Source organism: Camelina sativa, chromosome 1 (assembly GCF_030686135.1).
Source record: "Camelina sativa cultivar CO46 ecotype springtype chromosome 1, ASM3068613v1".
Lineage (NCBI taxonomy): Eukaryota > Viridiplantae > Streptophyta > Magnoliopsida > Brassicales > Brassicaceae > Camelina > Camelina sativa.
The window spans coordinates 21,962,187-21,976,475 of NC_141880.1; the positions used below are offsets into that span (position 1 = coordinate 21,962,187).

Here is a 14,289-nt window from a genome sequence, read left to right on the forward strand (position 1 = left end):
GAGAGTGGCATCAAGCTGATAGATGCTCCAAGATCGCAGAGATAATTATTGAAAGCGAATGGACCAAGGGAGGATGGCAGAGTGAAGCATCCTGGATCACCGAGCTTTTCCATGACAGCCTTCCTTTGTATGAGAGCACTGCACTCATGAGTTAGTACCACCATCCCCCGAGTCTCCTTGATTCTTTCATTTACCAGATCTTTCAAAAACTTGTGGGACTGAGGTATGAGAGCAATAACATCGAGTAAAGGCATTTTCACTTCGATCTCCTTCATTTGTTTATCAAAAAGCGCTTTGTACTTTGCCACCAACTCTTTCTTGAACCTTCCTGGGAATGGAAGTTTAGGCTTGTAAGGTGGTGGGATGAACACTGGCTTCTTTGCTTCAGGAACTGTTGCTTTTTCAGTCGAGGGTTTAGCTTGTAACTCTGGTTGAACTTGGATCTTGTCTTCCTCTTCCTTCTGCTCAGCTTGAATCTCTGGTTCACAGAAGTCCTCCCCATCTTGTTCATCACTGTCCACAGTGATTGCAGTAGGTCCTGTTTGAGATGGGAGTTTTCTGCCACTGCGAAGGGTAATACTTTGAGCTTGGTGGTACTCTTTCGGGTTTTGGATAGCTTTTCCTGGAAGTTGGCCTTGAGGCTTTGCAGAAGAAGTTATAGCGTGGTTGCTCTCTAGGTACTTCACTTTAGAGTTCAGTGCCTCAACTTTGGTGTTCAAATCGTGAAAATTATGTTGCACTTCAGAGAACTTCTTGGCAACATCCTGAGCACCAGCTGCTTGTCCTTGAAGAAGTTGTTGAAGCATAGTTGTCATATCGGGAGGTGGTGCCTGAGGTGGAAAACCTGGGGGTGCACTCATGTTGCCCTGCTGCTGTGGTTGAAAGTACTACTGCTTCGGAGCAAAATTCTGATTCTGGTTGTAAGGAACGAAGGGCTTGTGCGGCTGCTGCGCCTGTTGTTGTTGAGGTTGTTGTTGCTGAGGGTAGACCTGATCCTGTGGATTAGCAACGTTTGTGCTTCTATAGGAGAGATTCGGATTAGCTCTGTAGTTGTTGAAACCTTTATTGTAGCCACCTTGGTTCTGCATGTAGCATAACTCCTCAGTTGGATCAACCTCCCCATCTGGGACCTGTATCTGCGCAGCTTCACAGACAGAAATAACCTTCTTCTGTTGACCCAACAAAATCCTGTCAAATTTCTCATGAAGAGCCTTGATTTCCTTCCTGGTGTTGTCATCAGTATCGTTGTTGCTCCTAAAAGTCCTATCATAATCCTCATTGTAGTTCCCGTCAGATTGAGCTAAGTTCTCAACAAGCTCCCAACCATCTTCAACATCCTTGTTCAGGAAGTTGCCATTGCTTGCAGTGTCAAGCATCATCTTGAACTTAAGCAGAACGCCCCTGTAGAGAGTACTAAGGAGGGATTCCTGACTGAAACCATGGTGAGGACATTTAGTAGTGGAGCTCTTGAATCTTTCCCAAGCTTCACAGAAGGTTTCACCATTTTTCTGAGCAAAGCTGGAGATTGCATTGCGGAGCTTAGCAGTCCGCGAGTTAGAGAAGAACTTCGCAAGAAAAGCCTTCTTACAATCATCCCAAGAGGTGATGGATCCCTGAGGTAAAGCTTTTTCCCACTGATGTGCTTTGTCACCAAGAGAGAATGGGAACAAGCGCAGCTTGAATGCATCTTTGCTGACACCATTGATCTTTGTGAGGCTGCAGAGCCTGTCAAACTCGTCCAGGTGATCAAGAGGGTCTTCCATCGGCAAGCCATGAAATTTGTTGCCTTGAATCATAGAGATGAGACTACTCTTGATTTCAAAATTATTGTTTGGGATGGAAGGAGGCACAATTCCCTGACGCTGCGTGTGGGTGAGCTAATCATTGTGGTTATCTAACTTGGTCAACAAATCTCAAGCAAACATTGAGCTGATCTCTAGACATACTATTCTAATACATGTTTAATCCACTCTCATGGCAAGAAACAATCAAACCTATGCATTTCTAGACTTGTTCTCACAAAGAAAAGAATCTACACAAGCAGGCATTAAGCAATACATCTCAAACCAAACAAGACTTCTAATCTCTTAGCAGGCCTAATGATAAGCTCTAGATCTAGCCTTATCTATGCTCCTTAGACATTGGTGTGATGCTAAGATGCTTGAAATCAAATCCTACCTTCTCAGATATAGGATCAGCATTAAGATCATCTAGCCTAGAAAAGATCTACAACAATCAAGCTTGACCAAAACAAACAAACCACAAGATCAACCCAGCCTAACCCATCCTCAAGGTCCTAAGCAAACTACTCACAAGAACACATGGTGAAATATGTCAAAAACCCAGAAAATAATGAAACTTGCATCATTAGAAAGATGAAACAGAGATCTACAATATTGATGAAGGAATAAAACTCGAAATCTTAATACTTTGAAAGTTATGAAAAAAACAAAATATAAGAATCTAGTCTTTCTCTCTCAAACAAGTACAAAATCTAAAAATAAAAGAAAGTGCAAAAGGAATAAAATCTAAAAAAGGTAAAAACTAGGTTTTAGACTCTCTAAAAAGCTGGACTCTTTGGTGGCTGTAGGTACAAGGGCCTTATATAGGAGGTGAGGTGGAAGCCCTAAAAATACAAAAAGTCAAAGTAGTCAACGGCTCGGTCAACTCGACCAGTGCTCGGTCGAGTGGCTGGTTGAGCTGGCTTCTCTCGTGCATTCTCCACTCGGTCGAGTCCTCCTCATCACACGGTCGAGTGGTGGTCGAGTGGTGCGGTCGAGTTGGACTCCGGACCTTGATTCTACAGCCTTAACTCTCTTGTTTTCTCCTCAGGATTGCTTCACTTCTCCTCAGCATTGCTTCCATGCTCCTTAAGCTCCAAAATCACCTGTTTATGCATGAAAAGATGCAAATGCAATGCAACTATACTCTAATGCATGATTAGTCCTAAAGCTACACAATAATGGCCTAAATGGATAGCAAAAGATGCAAAAGTTGTGAATAAACTAAGGGAAAACAAGGTAAAATATATGAACATCAACACCCCCAAACTTAGTCTTTGCTTGCCCTCAAGCAAATAATCAAGACAAAAGAAGGTAGGTGAGGTTTGAAAGTGGGATCTCAGCTCCTAAAGCTTGCAAATAGACTATCTAGAATCAATGTCCAAGTTACTAGTACTATGATGCAAGTTGAATGAGCTATACTTAAAGACTTTAGACAAGCACATCACAACCTTCACTGATTTGAGCCTTAGATGTCCACATGCTTTCAAATCAACCATTTCCTTTAACATTCATTAATCAAGAACATGAATCAATTATGTGCAATGCTTAAACTCATTTGGCTTGGCAGTAAAAGGTTTAGAGACAATGATGGTCTCTTTTTAGAGTAGGGCTTATTAATATCAAGGTTCTCTCATAAAAAATGGATTGAGCTTTAGAAGAATGCTAAAGGTAAGAACACTTAGACACATACAAGAACAAAACCTTGTCTACCCAAAGGCACCCAAAGTGTTTATCCTATCAATCTAAACCCAATTGATCCTAGTGCTACCCTTTAACTTCTTTTCTTCTTTTTCACCCTTTTCTCTTTTGGTTTTAAAGTCTTAGGAGAGGTTTCTTATTTGATCTTTCTAGTGGAATGGGGAATTCTTACTTATTTGCTATGGTTCTCTTTTCTTCTTATTTTTAAGACATATAAGCATTTTGCTAGACTTCTCTTTTCTTTCTTTCTTTTCTTTAACTAGAACCATCTTTAAACAACCTTATTCTTCCCATTCTTTCACTAGACTTTAAATTTACTTAAACACATTCCCCTCCTAAAGACTCTAACCTTTTCTTTCTCTTTTTCCTCTTTTCTTTTCATAACAGCCAAGTCCCAAACCCAACAAGTGAACCACCTAGTCCTATCTAGTTTGAAAAATGCAAACTAGAACTACACAAGGCTTTACTCTTGTCAGTTCAAACCTAACACTTTCTACCAAGCTCAATCCCAAAAATAGGCCTCACACACACAAGAATAAACATGGCTTGAAAGAAGGTTTGGTTTAGGGGTAGGAGAACTGATTCTAATGATTCAATCAGCTACTTGGATCAACAAGAGTGGTAAAAAGGAAGAAGATGATCCAAATATGTATATGGTATCCATGAGTTTAAAGCAATGCACACATTGATAATTGAAAGTTAATATTAGGTTCTTATGAATAGGAAATGGTTTCAAATCTCAACATGCTTCAATTTAGACCAAATGCAATGTAGGAATTCAAGGCTTGGTTCAATCTTATTCTTCTAACCACTCAACTAGCATCAAAGTACTATTAACTTGGGCATTGATCCTAGTCTAGTGAATAAACAAGCTAACAAGGGAATACTCATCATAGATCCCTAATGCAAATACTATACAATCCTACATGAAACATGCTAAACAAGATCCTAATGTGCAGTGCAAACTACATGAACACTCTTTTTTTTATAAAGTTTTTTGCAAAAAATTTCAAATTTTTAGGGTTTTTCTATGCCTTAGATGCTATGCAAGTATTAACATGATGATGCTAAAAATTTGAAATAAGAATCACAAAACACAATGTCAAATGCTATCTCAAACCCTCCCCCAAACTTAAATCACGCAGTCCCTGTGTGAAAGAAATTTGAGTGAGGATTCAAGATGAAAAACAAAAAACAAAACACAATGTCAAATGCAATGATATCTACAAGTGAAGGTGATAGTGGTACCTTAGGGATTGTGGAAGTAGTTGTCCACATCCATCTGCATGCTGTCATAGGAGTAGTTGGGGTCTTGCTGGTGACTTGGAGGTGGAGATTGGGGCAGCTCGACGATGGTAATCGACCGGGACTCGGTCGAGTACGTGCTCGAGTGGGGGGGGGGGGGTCGAGCTGGCTGTCGAGTCTTCTTTTCCTCTTCTATCTGGTCTCCCTTGCTTCCCTGATCATGAAAATACCAAAACAAAAATCAAAATACCAAAAACCTTAAACAATATGTACATGGATACCTTAGGAACTTCCTCCCTAGTGAGCTTGTTTAAAGTCACTAAGCTTGACTTTGGTGTCCTTTTTAGGCTTGTGGAGCATCTTGGAGAAGCATTGTGAACTTCTCAGGTGTTTCCTTTTCTCCCAAATACTTTTTAACTCTCTGACCATTGACTGTGAACTCACTACCATCCTTGTTGAGAAGTGTGACAGCCCCATATGGTAGGATCTCCTTTATCTTAAAAGGGCCTCCCCATCTACTTTTCAACTTCCCAGGGAATAACTTGAGTCTTGAATTGTAAAGCAAAGCTTGGTCTCCAGCCTGTAAGTCTTTGATGAGAATCTTCTTATCATGGAAGGCTTTAGTTCTTTCCTTGTAGATTTTGGAGTTTTCATAAGCTTCCAATCTGATTTCCTCAAGCTCATGCAGTTCAAGGCTTCTCTTAGCTTGTGTTGTCTCTAGATCCAAGTTCAAAAGTTTGATTGCCCATAGGGCTTTGTACTCAACTTCAACTGGGAGATGGCAAGACTTTCCATAGATCAGTTGGAATGGGGTTCTTCCTATAGGTGTCTTGAAAGCTGTTCTATAGGCCCAAAGTGTTTCATCAAGTTTACTAGACCAATCCTTTCTTGTTGTTCCTACTCTTCTTGATAGAATGGCCTTGATTTGTTTGTTTGACACTTCAACTTGTCCACTTGTTTGGGGATGGTAGGCTGTAGACACCTTGTGTTTGACTCCATACTTCCTTAGCATTCCTTCAAAGATCTTGTTGATGAAGTGTGTTCCTCCATCACTAATCACAGCTCTTGGAATTCCATACCTTGGGAAGATTATGGTCTTAAAAAGTTTAAGTACCACTTTGTGATCATCAGTAGGGCTGGCAATAGCCTCTTCTCACTTGGGGACATAGTCCACTGCCACTAATATGTAGACATTCCCATTTGAAGGAGGATTAAAAGGTCCCATGAAATCAATTCCCCACACATCAAATATCTCAACTTCCAGAATTGGGTTTTGGGGCATTTCATTCCTTCTTGTGATATTTCTCATTCTTTGGCAAGCATAACACTTTGTGATGAACTTGTGAGTGTCTTTGAATAGTGTAGGCCACCATAGACCAGCTTGTAAGACTTTCTGGGCAGTCTTGAAAGTTGCAAAATGGCCTCCATAAGTGGAACCATGACAATGCCCTAGCACTCCTTCAACTTCATTTTCTGCTATGCACCTTCTAAACAACCCATCTGATCCCTTTTTGTATAAGTAAGGTTCATCCCAATAGTACCCATTGATGTCCTTGAGGAGCTTTTTCTTCTTATAAGGGTCCATATCTGCTGGGACTTCTTCACACACCTTGTAATTGACTATGTCAGCATACCAAGGTAGATCTTCACTTTCAAGTGCCATCCACTCCTCCATCTCATCCTGCTCGATCGTGTGCCCAAACATACTCGATCGAGTGCATGCTCGAGTAGGCGGTCGAGTTGGAGGCCGAGTTGTCCCTATCTGCATCAGCTTCTCCTCAGGCATTGAATCATCGATTGGAATCTCCTCCTCTATCCTCATTCTGGACAAATGATCAGCTACTCCATTCTCTATCCCTTTTTTATCAACTATTTCCATGTCAAACTCTTGGAGAAGCAGAATCCATCTTAATAACCTTGGTTTTGTGTCCTTCTTTGAGTAGATGTGCCTCAAAGCAGCATGATCGGTGTACACAATTACTTTGGACCCTACTAAGTAGCTTCTGAATTTTTCAAAGGCAAAGACCACTGCTAGAAGCTCTTTCTCTGTTGTTGAATATCTTCCTTGAGTTTCATCCAAGGTCCTGCTGGCATAGTGAATAACATGCAGCTTCTTATCCTTCTTCTGTCCCAGAACTGCTCCTACTGCAAGGTCTGAAGCATCACACATAATCTCAAATGGAAGATCCCAGTTTGGAGCTTGGACTATTGGGGCTGATATTAGAGCAGCCTTGATCTCCTTGAAAGCCTTCAAACAATCTTCATCAAAGTTGAACTCAGTCTCCTTGCAAAGCAACCTTGTCAATGGCCTAGCTATCTTTGAGAAATCCTTGATGAACCTTCTATAAAATCCAGCATGACCAAGAAAGCTTCTTATGTCCTTAACTGTTTTTGGTGGTTGAAGTTGAACCATGACCTCAATTTTTGCTTTGTCAACCTCAATACCCTTCTCTGAAATCTTATGACCAAGAACTATCCCTTCTTCAACCATGAAGTGACATTTTTCCCAATTTAGGACTAGATTTGTCTCCTCACATCTCTTTAAAACTCTGCATAGATTAGTAAGACAAGAAGAAAAGGAATCTCCATAGACAGAGAAGTCATCCATAAAAACTTCAACCACATCCTCAATAAGATCAGAGAAGATTGACATCATGCACCTTTGAAAGGTAGCTGGAGCATTACATAATCCAAATGGCATCCTCCTATATGCAAAGGTACCATATGGACATGTGAATGTTGTCTTCTCTTGATCATTGGGATGAATAGGAATTTGGAAAAATCCAGAATATCCATCCAAGAAACAGTAATGAGTATGATTGGCTAATCTTTCCAACATTTGATCAATAAATGGAAGAGGAAAATGATATTTCCTAGTAGCAGAATTAAGCTTCCTATAGTCAATGCACATTTTATGTCCTGTTATGGTTCTAGTGGGAATTAACTCATCATGATCATTCTTTACTACAGTGATTCCTCCTTTTTTAGGGACACAGTGGACTGGTGAGACCCAAGTACTATCAGAGATAGGATAGATCATACCAGCTCCAAGCAATTTTAGAATCTCCTTTTTGACTACTTCCTTTAGGTTAGGATTAAGCCTTCTTTGAGGTTCAATACTAGAGTAGGATTCATTTTCAAGGTGGATCCTATGCATGCAAAGACTAGGTGAAATTCCTTTAATGTAATCCAAAGTATAACCAATAGCTTTTCTAAACTTCCTTAGCTCAACAACTAGCAAATCAAGCTCTTTCCTACTCAAGTTAGCATTTACTATCACAAGATAAGTAGAGTTCTCACCTAAAAAGATGTACCTTAGCCCAGAAGGGAGAGGTTTTAGCTCTACTTTTGGTGCGTTCAGTTCAGACCAGTCGTCTGTGTGGGATTCGGTAGTGCACTCGGTCGAGTAGTGTTGGCGCTCGGCCGAGTGTGTGCTCGAGTGGGTGGTCGAGCTATCCGTATCTGCTGTTTGAACTGCCCAAACTTCCTCTCTTAATGCTGGTAACCCCTCAAAAACCTTTGGATGGTGTGATTCTTCACAGGAGTCCAATATGTCTTCATAGGCCTTAGTTTCTTCATGGATAAACCCTTCCTCTCCACTTTTGGTCAAAACAGTTCTAAGGTGATCTTGTTCTGCTAGCTCTTCCATCAATTCTCCCGATAAGTTGTCCAACTCTTCTACCCAAAAGACTTGTCCTCCAATTGTTGGTTTCTTCATAGCCTCTACAATGTCAAATGTCATTTTGAGGTCTTCTCCCAAGTTGAGATCAATCTTCCCTTGTCTCACATCAATTATTGCTCCTGCTGTAGCTAGGAAAGGTCTCCCCAAGATCAAAGGATCTTTTGGTTCTTCATCCATTTCCAAGACTACAAAGTCTGTTGGGACTTCCACTACTCCAACTCTAACTGGTAGATCTTCCAAAACACCATGTGGTAATCTTATTGATCTATCAGCTAGGATTAGGGAGATGTTGCATGGTAAACCCTAGGCACTTAGCAACTGATAGAGGCATTAGGCTTACTGAGGCTCCCAAATCACAAAGGCATCTATTGAAGGTTAAGGGCCCTATAGAGCAAGGTAGAGTAAAGGAACCAGGATCTCTTAGCTTTTGAGGGTTCACTTGCTTTTGGATTATGGCACTACACTCATGGCTGAGAATCACCATTCCTTGAACTTCCTTGATCCTTTCCATCACAGCATCTTTCAAGAATTTTTGGTAAGGAGGAATCATCACAAAGGCATCTATTAGAGGCATCCTAAGCTCAATCTCTCTAACTTGTTTGTTAAACAATGCCTTGTACTTTTCAACCATCTGTTTCTTAAATCTTCCTGGGAAAGGTAGTGGAGGCTTGTAAGGACGAGGAATGAACCGGACTTCTTTTTCTTTGGAGGTGACTGGATTGATTTTCTCCTGAGAATCAGCTCGATCGGGTACTCGACCACCTACTCGGTCGAGTGAGTGGTCGAGTGGTACATCGAATTCAATGGTGTGTTCATCCTGAGTTTCTTCCTGTTGGAAACCCTCCCCTTCCTGAATTCCACTGTCCTCAGTGTTGGGATGTGCTCCTAGCCGTGTTGGTAAGACTCTTCCACTGCGAAGATTGATAGCATTGGCAAATTCAGTAGTTTGTACAATGGTTGTGCCCTTGTGATGGTCATTCTTTGAGGCAGAAGCTTGGTGGTTCTCCATAGTCACAATCCTGGATGTCAGTGTGTCATACTTGGCATGAAGTTCACTGTAAATATCATCTATCCACTTGTTCAGCTCAGCAATCCTGTTTGTTGTCTCAATCTTGCCTTGTGTTTGCCCAATCAACAACTGTCGCATCATTGCTCTTAAGTCTTGTTCCTGGCCTTGGCTAGTCTGAAACCCTGGTGGGGGACACAATTGGGGCTGGAACACTTGGTGTTGTTGCTTGGGGATGTAGTTTTGTTGCTGTTGTTGAGGTTGAGGAGGTGGATAGACTTGGTCTTGAGGATTGGCCACATTGGTGCTCCTATAAGAGAGATTGTTGTTTTTGAAACCTCCTTGGTTGTAGCCTTTGAATCCTCCCTGGTTTTGCATGTAGCACAACTCAGCAAATTCAGGCTCCCCCTCTTGAACTAGAGCTTCTTCTTCACCAATGAAGTGAATAGACTTGGACTGGCTGAGGAGTATCTTGTCAAGTTTCTCATTGACCATCTTCAAATCCTTCTTATACTTGTCCTCTTGATCAGTTGAGGAGCTCCTTATTGTCCTATCATAATCCTCATTATAATTGCCATCAGATTGAGCAAGATTCTCAACCAATTCCCATCCTTCTTCCACATTCTTGTTGAGGAAGTTGCCATTAGAGGTTGTATCAAGAAGCATTCTTATCTTGGGAAGCACTCCTCTATACAAGGTGCTTAGAAGTGACTCATTGCTGAAGCCATGGTGAGGACACTGAGTCTGGAATCCTTTAAACCTCTCCCAAGCTTCACAAAAGCTCTCATTATTCCTTTGAGCAAACCCAGAAATCTCATTCCTCAGCCTAGCAGTCCTTGCATTGGAGAAGAACTTGGCCAAAAAAGCTTTCTTGCATGCATCCCATGTGGTGATAGCTCCAGTAGGAAGAGTCTTCTCCCAAAGGTGAGCTTTGTCTCCAAGAGAAAATGGGAAGAGCCTTAATTTGAATCCATCTTCACTCACTCCATTGATCTTAGTGAGCCCACATATTCTGTCAAACTCATCAAGGTGATCTAGTGGATCCTCCATTGGCAACCCATGAAATTTGTTGGCTTGTATCATTGAGATCAATCCACTCTTGATCTCAAAGTTATTGTTTGCTACTGAAGGTGGCACAATTCCAGCCCTTTGGTTGTGGGTATTGGGTGCATCTCCTGCACCAATGTGCCTTGGTCTTTGCTCATGGATAGCTTGTTGCTCCATGATGTCTTGACCTTGTTGTTGTTGAACTACTCTTCCTTGCTTATGTCTCAAACCCTTTTGTAGCCTGTGGATGTTGTCAATAGGCTGTTGAAGACTGTCTTTGCCTTTTGACCTTGTGTGCATCAACAAACTCTACTACAGACTCGAACAGGTACACGGTCGAGTACAGGCTCGAGTGGGTGGTCGAGTCGACTGGGAAGTAATGGCTATTTGGATCCGGCTTCTGGCTCGATCAAGTGCTCGATCACAGCTCGGTCGAGTGGTGGTCGAGTAGGTGATCGAGTGGTACCTGAAACACAAAACAGCCAAGCAAAGGAAGATTCGAGTTCAGTAACTTCACAAGTGTTTAAACGAACTTAATCTTAGACTAATAATGATCTTAAATGTCACAAAACACACTCAAATGGGCAACGGCGCCAAATTGAAACTGACTTTGTTTGTGGTGTGGTGAAAGAAAGATGTATGGAATGATGATGTATGGAATGAATAGAAGTCAGGGTGTTTCAATTCTCCTTATGCAGTTGCAGTATAAGAGGTGTCAATCCTATCTGAGTGATTGTGAACAATTAAGATGTGCATATGAGTCTAAGTCAAGCCAATTGTAAAGATTGTTTGTCACTAACAATCCTAAAATGAGATATGAAATGTAGAAAGTAAAAACAACTAGAACAAGATACTAAATGCAAACAGAACAGACAAATTAAAGCTATAATGAAACTAGAACAGAGATAGACACTATGCTAATGAACTAATGCAAGACAAGTAATGAACAGGAAACTACATGAATGCAATGGAAATGAAACAGGAATGAAACAAGATAATCACAAATTAAAAACACAAGTTCTGGGGATGAACTCGAGCAGCACTCGACCGAGTGTAGGTCGAGTACGTGGTCGAGCTAGACTAAAACGTGAAAACAGAGCAACACAAGAAAAACAGAGCAATGCTAAAACTAATCAAACAACAAGCAAGCAATGATATTTAGACTCAGATTTCAATAAACAAAGAAGGCCTTGAGGAGGGATTCATGGGCTGAGCTAATCATTGTGGTTATCTAACTTGGTCAACAAATCTCAAGCAAACATTGAGCTGATCTCTAGACATACTATTCTAATACATGTTTAATCCACTCACATGGCAAGAAACAATCAAACCTATGCATTTCTAGACTTGTTCTCACAAAGAAAAGAATCTACACAAGCAGGCATTAAGCAATACATCTCAAACCAAACAAGACTTCTAATCTCTTAGCAGGCCTAATGGTAAGCTCTAGATCTAGCCTTATCTATGCTCCTTAGACATTGGTGTGAAGCTAAGATGCTTGAAATCAAACCCTACCTTCTCAGATATAGGATCAGCATTAAGATCATCTAGCCTAGAAGAGATCTACAACAATCAAGCTTGACCAAATCAAACAAACCACAAGATCAACCCAGCCTAACCCATCCTCAAGGTCCTAAGCAAACTACTCACAAGAACACATGGTGAAATATGTCAAAAACCCAGAAAATAATGAAACTTGCATCATTAGAAAGATGAAACAGAGATCTACAATATTGATGAAGGAATAAAACTCGAAATCTTAATACTTTGAAAGTTATGAAACAAACAAAATATAAGAATCTAGTCTTTCTCTCTCAAACAAGTACAAAATCTAAAAATAAAAGAAAGTGCAAAAGGAATAAAATCTAAAAAAGGTAAAAACTATGTTTTAGACTCTCTAAAAAGCTGGACTCTTTGGTGGCTGCAGGTAGAAGGGCCTTATATAGGAGGTGAGGTGGAAGCCCTAAAAATACAAAAAGTCAAAGTAGTCAACGGCTCGGTCAACTCGACCAGTGCTCGGTCGAGTGGCTGGTCGAGCTGGCTTCTCTCGTGCATTCTCCACTCGGTCGAGTCCTCCTCATCACACGGTCGAGTGGTGGTCGAGTGGTGCGGTCGAGTTGGACTTCGGACCTTGATTCTACAGCCTTAACTCTCTTGTTTTCTCCTCAGGATTGCTTCACTTCTCCTCAGCATTGCTTCCATGCTCCTTAAGCTCCAAAATCACCTGTTTATGCATAAAAAGATGCAAATGCAATGCAACTATACTCTAATGCATGATTAGTCCTAAAGCTACACAATAATGGCCTAAGTGGATAGCAAAAGATGCAAAAGTTGTGAATAAACTAAGGGAAAACAAGGTAAAATATATGAACATCATTTCTCTCGGTTTTAGCCTGTTTTCTCGGTTTAAGCCTATTTTGGGATAAAACGGGTTTAAGTGTTGTTTAAACACTCCAAATTCATCCCAAATTCTTATAATTAGTCAAATGCATTGGATTGTTACATATTTTTACCCAGAAAGAGTGACATAGCTGGTTACTGCTTCAAATCAATGTTTCGCTCTGTTTTAGCCTGTTTTCTCGGTTTAAGCCTATTTTGGGATAAAACGGGTTTAAGTGTTGTTTAAACACTCCAAATTCATCCCGAACTCTTACAATTAGTCAATTGCATTGGGTTGTCACACATTCTGACTCTAGAAGCAGTAACAAAGTAATTTACTGCTTCAAATCAATGTTTTCTTGGTTTTAGCCTATTTTGGGAAAAAATGGGTAAACTTAGTGTCTAAACACTCCAAATTCAATCCAAACTCTTATAATTAGTCAAATGCAATGTATTGTTATATATTTTGACACTAGAAACAGTAATATAGTTGTTTACTACTTTGGTTCTATGTTTTCTCTCGGTTTTAGCCTGTTTTTTTCGGTTTTAGCCTTTTTCGGTTTTAGCCTGTTTTGGGATAAAACGGGTTTAAGTGTTGTCTAAACACTCCAAATTCAACCCGAACTCTTATAATTAGTCAAATGCATTGGATTGTTACATATTTTAACGCTAGAAAGAGTAACATAGCTGTTTATTGCTTCAAATCAATGTTTCTCTCGGTTTTAGCCTGTTTTCTCGGTTTAAGCCTATTTTGGGATAAAAGGGGTTTAAGTGTTGTCTAAACACTCCAAATTCATCCCGAACTCTTACAATTAGTCAATTGCATTGGATTGTCACACATTCTAACCCTAGAAACAGTAACGAAGTAATTTACTGCTTCGAATCAATGTTTTCTCGGTTTTAGCCTGTTTTGGGAAAATGGGTAAAAGTTGTGTCTAAACACTCCAAATTCAGTCCAAACTCTTATAATTAGTCAAATGCAATGTATTGCTACATATTTTGACCCTATAAAGAGTAACATAGTTATTTACTGCTTCGAATCTATGTTTTCTCTCGGTTTTAGCCTGTTTTTTCGGTTTTAGCCTGTTTTGGGATAAAATGCATCGTATTGTTACATATTTTGACCCTAGAAAGAGTAACATCTCTGTTTACTGCTTCAAATCTATGTTTTCTCTCGGTTTTAGCCTGTTTTGGGATAAAACGGGTTTAAGTGTTGTCTAAACACTCCAAATTCAACCCAAACTCTTATAACTAGTCAAATGCATTGGATTGTTACATATTTTTACCCTAGAAAGAGAACCATACCTGTTTACTGCTTTAAATTAATGTTTCTCTCCGTTTTAGCCTGTTTTCTTGGTTTAAGCCTATTTTAGGATAAAACGAGTTTTACTGTTGTCTAAACACTCCAAATTCATCCCGAACTCTTACAATTAGTCAATTGCATTGGG

At 40.2% G+C, this 14,289-nt stretch overlaps 2 non-coding genes and 1 pseudogene across 2 annotated transcripts; 2 read left to right on the forward strand and 1 right to left on the reverse strand.

Annotated features, from left to right (window-relative positions):
* Positions 1-9,418, reverse strand: part of LOC147950186 (uncharacterized) — a 35,352-nt pseudogene extending 25,934 nt beyond the window's left edge.
* LOC147950189 (small nucleolar RNA R71) lies at positions 1,435-1,541 on the forward strand. Its single transcript, XR_015565144.1, has one exon. It is a non-coding gene; the product is annotated as a small nucleolar RNA R71 (small nucleolar RNA).
* Positions 9,419-10,136: 718 nt separating the features above from the next.
* On the forward strand, positions 10,137-10,243 carry LOC147950190 (small nucleolar RNA R71). Its single transcript, XR_015565063.1, has one exon. It is a non-coding gene; the product is annotated as a small nucleolar RNA R71 (small nucleolar RNA).
* The last annotated feature ends 4,046 nt before the right edge of the window (positions 10,244-14,289 follow it).